An 11,475-nucleotide genomic window follows, 5' to 3' on the forward strand; every position below is an offset into this window, starting at 1 on the left:
GGATCTCTCCATGTGACCCTGGCTTTTCTGGAACTCTAAGTAGATCAGGTTGGCCTAGAATTCACAGAGATCTACAGGCGGCTGCCTGGGCACCACAAAACCTGAGTTGGGCCCGACCTCTAAAGGAGTCTATAGACTCCTAATACTGCCTTTAACATGTGGATCTTTAGAAGACATCCCAGACCCAAATCACAATGCATGGAAAGAAATCCAGGCTTATGACAATGAACTCTACACTTTAGACTCTCTTTAGTTTAGAATAAATAGCTCCATTTCTCTGAATGCTGTGAGTTAAGTAGATGTCTGAGGTACTAGAAGTTGCTTTAATCCAGCTTTCCTGAAGGTAGACCAGTGGTGATTTTCCTTTGAAACTAAATCATTTTGTTATTCATAGGACCACTTACTTTTGAGTTGATTATTGATGAGTTTGTGTAATTCCAGCAGAAACTGTGATGACTAAATAGTGGCAATAGAAACTATAAATATCTTAATAAAAATAAATCTTGGTTATGCTTCTTTCTTGAAATTAGCACAAAGGCCCTATTAACTATCAGTTAATGATGTAACCAATAGTAATTATTAGTTATTAATTCATTTGTTCAAAGCACTGTAGTATTCAAAATACTTATCTTTGCAGGTAGTTTATTTGATTGTTGAATATTCTTCGAAGTTATAGCTAAAAGGCAAAATCTGTATATATTCTAGGTAGAAAAATCCAAATATTATAAAATGCATTAAATATTATAAAATGTCTTAATGTAACAATTAAATAGAACTGTTGTATTTGTTTGGATCCAAGGATTTCATTTTGAGAAAGAGGAATTGAATTTCACGATCATTTTATGGAAATAGCTAGAGTAACACATTTGTATTCCAGGAACCACAACAACCAAAAGGTTCAGCTACACAGTGGAGCAGGTTATCACTACACTCAGAAAAGAATGAGATTAACCATGGCTCATTCAGTCTGCTATTATCCTTTTCTATTAATTAAGTGGCTGAATTGATTCCCAACCCCCTTACACAAGGCTTCTCCTGCTCTGTCTAAGTTTGGCTGTGAGTCGCAGCATCTATTCGTAGCTGCTGCTGGGTGGAACCTCTCAGATGACAGCCATGCAGCCATGCCTGTCTGCAGGCACAGCGGAGTGTTCTTAATTGTGTCAGGGGATGGCTATCTCCCTTGGTGTGGGTCTCAGGCTGGGCCAGGAATTGGTTAGAAATTCCCTCAATCTCTGCTCTATTTTTATCCTTGTCCATCTTGTAGGGAGGGTAAATTTTGGGTCAAAGTTTTTGTGTTTGGGTTGGTGTTCCCCTCTGTCCACTAGAATCTTGTCTGGTTAGAGGGTGGCCTGTTCAGTCTCCATGTCCCTTGCTACTAGGAGTCTCAGCTGGAGTCATCCCCATATCCTTCCAGGAGCCTGCCCTGTTGTATGGATTCAGCTTGTCTCAGAGATTCCCCTGCCCAAGGTCTCTCTTCTCTCTGCAAGCCCGCTGTCCTTCTGCCCCCTTCCCCAATTCCACATCTGATCCCCACCTTCATTTCCATCTGCATTCCTCTCTCGCTTTAGTCACTTCCACTGTCTATTCTATTTCCTCTTCTAAAAGAGATTTAAGCACCTTCCCTTGAATCCTCCTTGTTAACTTAGTTTCTTTGGGTCTGTAAATTGTTGCCTGGTTATCCTGTATTATACAGCTAAAATCTGCTCACAAGTGAGTGCATACCATGTGTGTCTTTCTGTGTCTGGGTTCCCTCACTTAGGATGATATTTTCTAATTCCATCTATTTGCCTGCACACTTGGGGACAGAAGCTCCACAAGAAGACCAACAGACTCAATTAATTAAGGCCTAGAGAGGCTTGTGGAGACTGAAGCACCAATCAAGGACCATGCATATCCTGGACCTAGGCCTCCTACACATATCTTCTCAATGGGTAGCTTGGTCTTCATGTGGGTCCCCTAATAAGGAAAGCAGGAGCTGTCTCTGAAATGTACTCTGTTGCCTGCTTTTTGATCACTTCCTCCTGGCAGGCTGCCTCACCAAGCCACCATGGAACAGGATGTGCTCAGTCCTGATGTGACTTAATGTACTGGGGTGGGTTGGTGGGGGTTCTTGCCTTTTCTGAGAAGTAGGAAAAGGAGGATAGGGGGAAGAGGGAGGAGGGTGGGGCAAGGAGGAGAGGAGAGACAGAGACATGAATGGAATGTAAAACAAACAAACAAAAAACAAACATATAAATAAAATCTTTTAAGGTGAAAGAAAAGAAAAGCTACAGTTAACCTATACAGAAATAAAAGTTTGTGGAGCACATGGACTGTTCTACCAGGGAAACTGCCATGGAGCTAGAGCAAGGCTAAGGCATGTCTAAACCCCTAAAATCTCATTCTTGAGACTGATGGGAGTAAGGATCTCTCCCTCCCTGCTCTGGGCCTGCATGCCCCAGCACACATAGTCTCCACTCCCTACCACCTTGAGGTAGTCACATTGCCTAGGACCTGGAATTCCTCTCCTTGTGCCAATAAAGGATTTCCACCATCTCAGCCCCAGCCAATGATATGCACCCACTCGCCAAGGATCATACAGCCTTTCTTCACCCTGCATGAATGCACACTCTGTTCCGATGAATAATGTCTAAGAGATGCTGTTTCAGTGGGAGAGCTTCTAGCTAAAAGGCTGTGACAGGTGAAGAGCTGTTTCTGAGAAGGCTTTCTCTCGCCAGGTGTTCACTGCTGGACAGGGACCCTCAAACCCAGTCCCCTCCCCCTGGCACTCCCATCAGGACCAGATTCTTCAGATTCATCCTTCTGACTTTACTTTATCCTCCCCAGCCTGGTGTGCAGCAGCAGCTCTACCCCCTGAGGGAGGCAATGGAGCATGGAACCAGAACAGTTGAGACACCAGTCTTAGCTCCCCTGCTTGAGAAAGTCGTGGCAAAAACATGATAAAGCAGTTGCTAATTTGGTGTGACAGTCAAATATCAAAAGATCCATGTTAATTGGACATGGTGACATAAGACTGTGCTTCCAGCTTTCAGTAGACAGAGGAAAGAAAATCATGAATTCTGGGACCAGCCTGGAACACATAGCTGCATACTGTGTCATAGAAAACAAAACACAATACAACACAAAAGTAACACAATAAAAAACAGAAGAAAAGAAAAACAAGCTGAAAAGAATAACAAAACAGAAAAACTCATCTCAAATTTTTGTCAACAAAGAAAGCACGTCTTTCTTCCCACTAAGCATCCTTTCTATTTCGCTATCATTTGTAAAGTTAGCTTTATATATTTTAAAAATTTCTACAACATATTCTTCTCCTTTCTTTTTGACATCTTTATTTTTATTGGCTTTAAAGCCCATTGCTACTATTCTGGTACCATAAGGTAGTAGCTAAGAGCTTAAGATGAAAGAGACATTGGAAAAACCATTTCACTTGGTTTTTTATGTAAATCTTTCTTCTCTACAATTAAAGTTACAATATCTACATTCTAAGGTTATGAAGATCAATGCAGGTAATGAACAGAAGGCCTTAACACATGGCAAGTGATGCAATTGAATGATCTGTCCTGCTACTTCTTTTGTTGAGTATAGATGGATGATAGTTATCAGAAGTAGAAAGCTATTTCTTTCCATTAACAACTGATGGGAAGTTTTGACAGAACTTTTACCAGGAATCAATGTTGTGTGAACTGAAAAATGATAAGCCTGGAAGAGAGGCAGCCCTGAAAATATGGATATATAGTATTGCTTAGAATCAATGATATTTACTTTCCTCTTCCACTATCTAATTATCAGGTGGTTTAGTAAAAAGAAAAGTAGCCAAATGAAGAACTAGTTTAATAAAACACTGGTCCTAAGGAGCACACCTTATGAAAAGGTAGCTTGTTTTAAAACTGATGTACACTGAATTAAGCAATGTTGTAATTTTTGACAGACTCACCCATTAGAAAGTACAGAGCGACAGATACACTGGATACAGAGAAGGTTGAACGTGAACAGGAAGACTTCATTGAGCTCTGGCTTCAGAGCGAGAATAAAGACAATTCATTGGAGAATCAGGGAATAGAACAAAAGAGATAAGAGGCTGGAGGGAAGCTTGAGAGTGGGCTGCGGTGCAACGTGGAGGAAGAACCGCATGCTAAGAGCGTTACAGTCACAGGAGTTGAGTAAGATGGCCTGACAGTGCAGAATCTTACTCCTCAGGAGGCAGAGGCAGGAGAGAATGGCATGTTTGTGGCCAGCTTGGTTACATAGTGAGATCCTCCCAGAAAAATAAGCAAATAAAGAGACTTAAAGCCCGGTGACATCGCATGGCTCTTTTATATGTGCAGACGACCTTGTGAGGCCACGAGGAGTTAGGACAGGGTACATAACAACCAGTCCAACTGGCCATGGACTAAACTTCTTGGACCATGAGCCAAAATAAACTTTCCTTTTCCTAAGTTTTTTTCCCCCCTCAGGTATTCTGTTATAGAATGTTGACTTACAGGACTTCTTTCATTTCTCTCCTTTTTTATTTCTTCCTCCTCTTTCCCATTGTCTCTTGTCAGCACATCTTGGTGGGAATTATACATGATCTGAATGTGAGGTTCTTCAATTAAATACTAGAGGTATGAGCTTCAGCCAGTTCCTTCTGAGTATTAGTGTTCAAAAAATGAATTACTATTTCTTAATTTATAAAAGAAAGAGCTGTTTCCAAGGGTTTCTGAGAGGACCAATGCAATGACTGCTATGAAAAGCACTATGCAACATTTGGAGCAAATATAGACTTTTTAATAATATTAATGTATTTCTTTAATCTTTACCTCTTTCCCTTTTTCTTTGTAGTTTAAAGTATCAAGAAGTCAAGAAAGAAACAAAAGGCATACCTTTCTCTCTAAGGTTCTCTCAGAATAGGCTTAGGGATGGTGGGATGGACCTGAGAGTCTGCTAGAACTTATTCCAGTCACATGGCTTAATTATGAAGTCATATTTCATCTTTGGGTTGTTTATTGTTTCTTTTCTCTGAGCTATTGAAGCCACTATCCTTTTCTGAGGTCCTGGATTTTTTTATTTTTATTTTTAAGAAAAGATACAATTTTAGAGGGTATGGAGTGACAGTGGGAAAAGGACAAATTTACGAATTCCAGACCTGCTTAAGTCTGACCTGTGTGGGCTGCAACGTTCACACGTCTGGGAAAGATGAATGAGACCCTGTCACAGGCTTCCCTCTGGACTGACCATGGCTGTGAGTTCTGTGGAGCTCCTAAAGAGACCAGCCCTGTGCTGATTTCACTCTGCTGCTAGATGACACAGGACTAAGTGGTAGCACTTTCTCATTACTCTTGATATTCTAGAATCACAATAGACACTGACTTAGCTCTAAGCACATACCATGCTCCAGTACCTTCTAGCAGCTGCCATGGGCTGCTGTAGACCACATTCCTTCACAGCAGGAGCCATAATACACCCAGTGACAGCACAGGCCTTGGCAGTTTCCTTAGAGCCAAAGCCAGATTTCACAGGAAGTTGAAGAGTCACATTGATTTTGGCCTTGATGCTCTTCTCTCTTTGGGGTTATGATAACAAACCAGCACAACCTGAATGGCTAACATCAACAGGAGCAGTTCATTGTTTCATAGCCCTGGGGATGAGAAGGCCAAGGTAAACATGTGTTTGGACTACTCCCCATTCAGTCCCCCCAGGGGACAGGGCCAGCCTTCTCTTCAGGAACATTGTTAGAATGTGACACCCCTTGGTTTGTGAAGCATCACCTGATCCCATCCTTCTCTTCATGTGGTGTTCTTCTGGGTTTAATATGTGCATCTAAATTTCTTCGTTTTATAAGAACACCAGTTGTACTGGATTCAGGGCCCTCACTGCTTAATTTATTCCCCATGCAACAATGATATTCCTAAAGAAGGTCGCATCCACTAGGACTACAGCATATACATTTTTTAAGGAAAAAGTTCCACCTATAAAAAGGATAAACTCTGGAATGAACATTGATTAAAATTATTTAGAGCTCAAATCAGTGTGATTAGGTATTCTACCTTGTTAGAGTAAGTCATGAATGGTCCCTCCTACTAACAACTGACATTTTAAGAAGTTGCCAACTGTATTGGTTAGTCAAGGATCTGTATAGATAGACAGCAGATGTTTGCAAGGAACCTGACTAAAGTTAATTACAGATAACCAACATTCATTTTTAAACCAGAAACCTTTGAGATCTCTCTGAGAGTCCAAAATGGAAAATAAGAAAAGCATATATTCTCTTATTCAAATGAGGTAGAAGTTTGAGAATCCATTCAGCCTATTTATTCACATAAACGCCATGGAGACTTAATGTAAGAAATATGTTTTACTAGTACCTTAAAGCATAGCTCTCAAGGAGAGGCCACAGAGAGAATTTCAGCATGGTCAATGTACATGAATAAAAGTTTTGAGGTAAACATCAGGGAAGGGTCACCAGAAACTTAAGGTTTGGAAGTTTGAGGGAATAAGAGAAAAAAATAAAGCAGCCTGGAGACCTAAAGCAGGGGATCACATCAGGTCTTGACTGAGCTCATAGCTGTGAAAGTTATCTCTGGGGCCTAGAAATGTTGCTGACTCTACTGTTCTCTCCATACCTAACTCATTTTCATTCCTTGTCTATATTTAATGATCATTTTGAAGCTTCTATTCCCTAGACCTCTTCATCTTAGAAAAGCAGCATTTTTACAGCATTAGGAGAAGTACAGGTTTGTCTCTGTACTGTGTGATACAGCACAGCCATTAAATTACTAACAGAACAATGTTAGTAATGCTTAATATGAACTTAAGAATTATGACCAGTTGGGTGGTGGTGGCACACGCCTTTAATCCCAGCACTTAGGAGGCAGAGGCAGGCAGATCTCTGTGATTTTGAGGTCAGCCTGGTCTACAGATTGAGTTCCAGGACAGCCAAGGCTGTAGAAGGAATCTCATGTGTAGAGTATGAATATAATACCTGTCAGTTAAAACAAACAAACAAACAACAACAACAACAAAAAAAACATGGTCTATGGCTGAGGCAGGAAATCAGAGAGACATCTGGCAGGCAGAAGGGATTCTGGTATAGAGCCAGGCACCTGAGGTTCCCCTGAAAGATGTGAGGAAGATGGATGCATGGTGCCTGAGCTCAGGTTACCACCCACATGGCAGAATGTAGATTATTCAAATGGGTTATCTTAAGTTATGAGCTAGTCATAGAAGAGCCTAGCTACATGGCCTAGGTAAACATATAATATTTAATGAATCTTATGAGTCATTATTCCAGGAGCCAGGGCAGGAGGAAAAATCCCTTCCTTACTACACAAGCCTACACAGAGAAGTCCTAACTAGAAAAACAAAACAAAACAAAACAAAATAAAAACTAAAACTAAATCTAAACAAACAAACAAACAAAAACCCCACAGAATCATGACCAAGATCACGGAATTATAAAGGACAGGTGATTATGTATGATGCACTCTGAGGACCTTAAGTATGGAAATATAGTTTGTCTTAACAGACTTCTAAAAAAAAGAGACAGCATGATTCCTCATTTACAATTGAAAAAGCTGGAAGTCCAACGGGCATATGTCTCAGACATGGAATCTGAACTTACATCAGCTAGATTGTAGACTCTACAATATTTTCACTCAAGACAAGAGAACAGAAAACAGTGAACCCAACAGCATGGCACAAAACGAAAGCCAATGGACATGTCTTTGACTAGAAGTGACAAAAGACAGTGTCCTAGGGGGCCTTGCAGGTGTGGCGGCAGAGTCGCATATGTACTGGTGGGTGGCGGAGGGGAGAAAGGCTGTGTCTATGCTCAGGGTTCCGTCCTGTGAATATCTGAATGATTGGTAACCTATCATTCTCTGGGAAAAAAAGGGGGGCCAGCCTGAGATGACCACCAGTCAGGTGCCAGGCAGGCCCCAGGCCTCCCGGCACAGGAAGCAAGCAGAGACTAGCAGAACCCTACGTGGACTGCTGGCCCGAGGTGGGAGTAAGCCCAAGACAGATGACCCTTGCAAGGGGCCGCTAGGGTGGGCGGGGTGAGGACTGAGCCCCAAATGCACCCTGCTTGGTGCTACCCATTATGGAGATGACCTCAGACACTCAGAGACCCAGGAGACCACTAAGAGGAGCAAGTGGTGGAAAAATGGACGATAAAGAGAAACAGAAAGACGTGGGCACAACAAATAGAGACAGAACTGGAGATTCGAGGGCAGTGAGGAGCAGCCTGATGTGAGTAGCCATTGATACCACCTGGGACCATGGCGGGTCCTGGCCTGTCCTGCAACTGGGTTATGTCTGTGTTCGTAGCTCTGCAGCAGCAGGAGTCTATAACCACTGAAGGCCAGGCAGATGTCATGGTCTGGGCTGCTGTCTGGAGACAAGTTGATGTCTGAGGGTTGTACAGAACTGGCCCCACCCCTTTAGGGGAGTGGTCTGCACAAACTTCTGAGCTGCTCAAGGGTGTGAGAGCAGAAGAGCCAGGGGCTGACCAGCTCACATGCCTGTCTGGCACAGATCTGGGGCTTTGGTTGGCCCACCCCAAGATCTACCCCATTTATAAACTGCTAGAGTGCGTGGAGTGGTTGATTCTACATATCCAAAACTACAGGATCTCAAAGACAAGGGGCAACAACAGGATGGTTGAGAAGAGTCCAACTGAGCTTACAGTACTGATGGAATAGCAGAAGCTAGAGGCCTTGTACCAGACCAACCACTCATTGCAATAAATTGCACTTCATTTCAAGCAAAGAAGTGTGAACTAAGGTATACTGTGGGACACAGTGTGACACACTACAGTTTCCACAAGATTTTCTTCTCTGTGGGGGAGGTTCCAAAGGTGGAGGTCAAGCACAAGGGGAGGGGGAATGCTGGGGTTATCTTTCATGCACTATGTAAAGGTGTCTCTGCGTGACTTAATTGTTAATTTTGTATGCATAGATAGCTGAGTACTGTCCAGATTTGTAAACACACATCTTCTTCATTCACTGACTAGCATAATAAAGAGCGGATGACCAATATCTAGGCCGGAGAGGAAGGGTGGAACTTCTGGGCAGAGAGAGGGATTCTGTGAGAAGAATTGAGAGACAGAAAGATTGGAGAGTGGGACACAAAGGAGGTCATACATACCCAGAGAGAGAGACAGACAGACACACAGACAGACAGACAAGACAGGTAACCAGCCACATTGCATATGTGGACTCAGATAGCTGAGTTAATTTAAGTTAGATGCTGAGATAGCCTAAGCTAAGGTCTGAGCTATAATTAAAGCTAATAAGTCTCTGTGTCATTATTCAAATGCTTTTGGGTCCAAAAAAGTATGGCAATAGGAAGATGAGTGGGATTGGAGTGCATGATATAAAATCTACAAAGAACCAATCAAAAGTTAAAAAAAGAGAAATGACAAAAGACAGTAAGAATGGGGCATGTTTGACTTCCCTTAAAGACCACAACACGATTATATTGTCACTGAAACTGTCCTTCCATGACCGAGTGGAGAACGTTCATATTGTAAAGTACACACTGAGTACCTGGTAGTAATTTTCCTCATTATTTAATGTTGCTTCCAATGGTATGAACTCATGCAGGCTGAACTTTTTGATAAACACGCATCTCCTTTTAGACTTTGTACATTGTTTTTAATTGTGTTATATACATTTGCATACAATCCCTGTGTCTATAACACAAAGTCAGCTAGCTGAAATGCAGGCCAGTCATTGCCAGTGGCATGATGCTCAGTGATGTAGCAAGAAGCGGGTCATGGAGTTATGCAATGGACTTTACACAAGAGTTGATTTTCTCTTCTCAAGGTCACTTTGAAAGTCTACCCATTGTTAAAAATAGAGAATAGAACAACTAAACACAAAACTGAGCATAGAACAAGCACACCGAAAAAGGCTCTTGCAATACTTGGCTGATCTTTTCTCTGCCTCCTTGCCCTCACTTTGAGAAAAAACATAGAGATGATATGGAGTTATAAAGAAAAGACAAGCTAGGTGTGGGACTCTAAAAATTGAGGAGTGAAACAGAGAACATGCTTTCATGCAAGCCCAGGCCAACTTATAGCGGAGGTGAGACAGTCTCCACAGCTCATAGACACAGTGTTCCCTGAAAAGTGGTGAAGCTGTGATCCACACACTCCAGGGAAGACAAACAGAGCACACCTGGCCTTAGCGATCACTTTACACAATTACTGTCATTTCCACAAGTACAGATGTTATGGTTGCTCTCCATCCAGTGAGGTATAGAAAAGCACTTCAGTGACCCACAGGTAACCTTCTGTGCAGCCTATTCAGCTCTGTAGCAGATAAACATTTAGGTACATGAATATTCAGAGGTATTCTTCTCAGTGGGCAAGGAGACAAAGTCTGAAATGTAAAGAGTCAGAAGTTTGAGCTAAGAAAAATTTTTCTGTATTATTATTATTATTATTCTATAAAACCTAATATAATGGAGGTTAACAGGCAAGTTTGTGGAACTGGAACTTTCTTTCTGACCTTACATGGGTTATAGAGAGCAAACTGAGGTCATTGGGTTCCATTCACATCGAGCCCCTTTAATCCACTGAAGCATCTTTCCAGCCCCTGAGTGTTTCAAAGTAACTCAAATGATCCAGCAATTCAACTTCTTGTCACATGTTAAAAATAACCTGAAGAGGGGATCCAAGATGGCGGCGCAGGGAGGACACTTTTTATGACCAGTGGCACTGCAGGATTTACACAGTGACCAGCAGACAGAACTCTGGCCCCTAAAACACCAGCGATTGTGTTTCCCAGTTGAGAGGAAACCCCATGGTGTGGGATTCAATCAGCTTCATATCACCCAGCTAAACTGGGAACAGTTCCCGGTCCCGCCAGGAGCTCATTGGCCAGCCCAGAGCCATACACCGCCAGCGTGCTCTGATCACTGTCCCAGACTGAACTGTGGGCCTCACAACACCAGAGACTGGGATTTCCAGTAAGAGAAAACCCCACGGTGCAGGAAGTGATCCTGACCGACCTTAGGTCACCCAGACAATCCCTGGAAAAAGACCTGGGTCCGTCAGGCACCCAGGTGCCAGCCCAAAGTGGGGTGCTTAACCACCAGCACAGAGTCCTGCCTGCATGCCCGACTCACCATTCCAGACAGAACTGAGGGCCCCACGGCACAAGAGACTGAGTTTCTCTGCCGGGTGGAAGCCCACTGTGAGGGGAACAGCAGATCTGACCTCGGAGCACTCAGCTGACACTCCCTGCACCTCCTCAAAAAAAAGTTCTTGGGAAAAGTCCTCGGGTTGCTGCAAGCACCCAGGCACCCAGGCGCCCAGTCACCAGAAAGGCAAAGACACGTGCCTGTGCCTGCTTGCTCTACTCTCCATCCCAGATGGACCTGCAGACCCCCAAACACCACAGACTCAGGGAAAACATCGGTTCCAACCCTCAGGACACCCAGCTCCAGAAAAGTTTCTGGGTTCTCACAGGCACTAAGCTCTGGCCT

General features: G+C 43.0%; 1 non-coding gene across 1 annotated transcript; it reads left to right on the plus strand.

The window, feature by feature from the left end:
• The first annotated feature begins 7,728 nt into the window (after window positions 1-7,728).
• LOC129678362 (small nucleolar RNA SNORA17) lies at window positions 7,729-7,860 on the plus strand. Its single transcript, XR_008720358.1, has one exon. It is a non-coding gene; the product is annotated as a small nucleolar RNA SNORA17 (small nucleolar RNA).
• The last annotated feature ends 3,615 nt before the right edge of the window (window positions 7,861-11,475 follow it).

This window comes from Psammomys obesus, unplaced genomic scaffold (genome assembly GCF_907164565.1).
Source record: "Psammomys obesus unplaced genomic scaffold, mPsaObe1.curated_primary_1811, whole genome shotgun sequence".
Taxonomy (NCBI): Eukaryota; Metazoa; Chordata; class Mammalia; order Rodentia; family Muridae; genus Psammomys; species Psammomys obesus.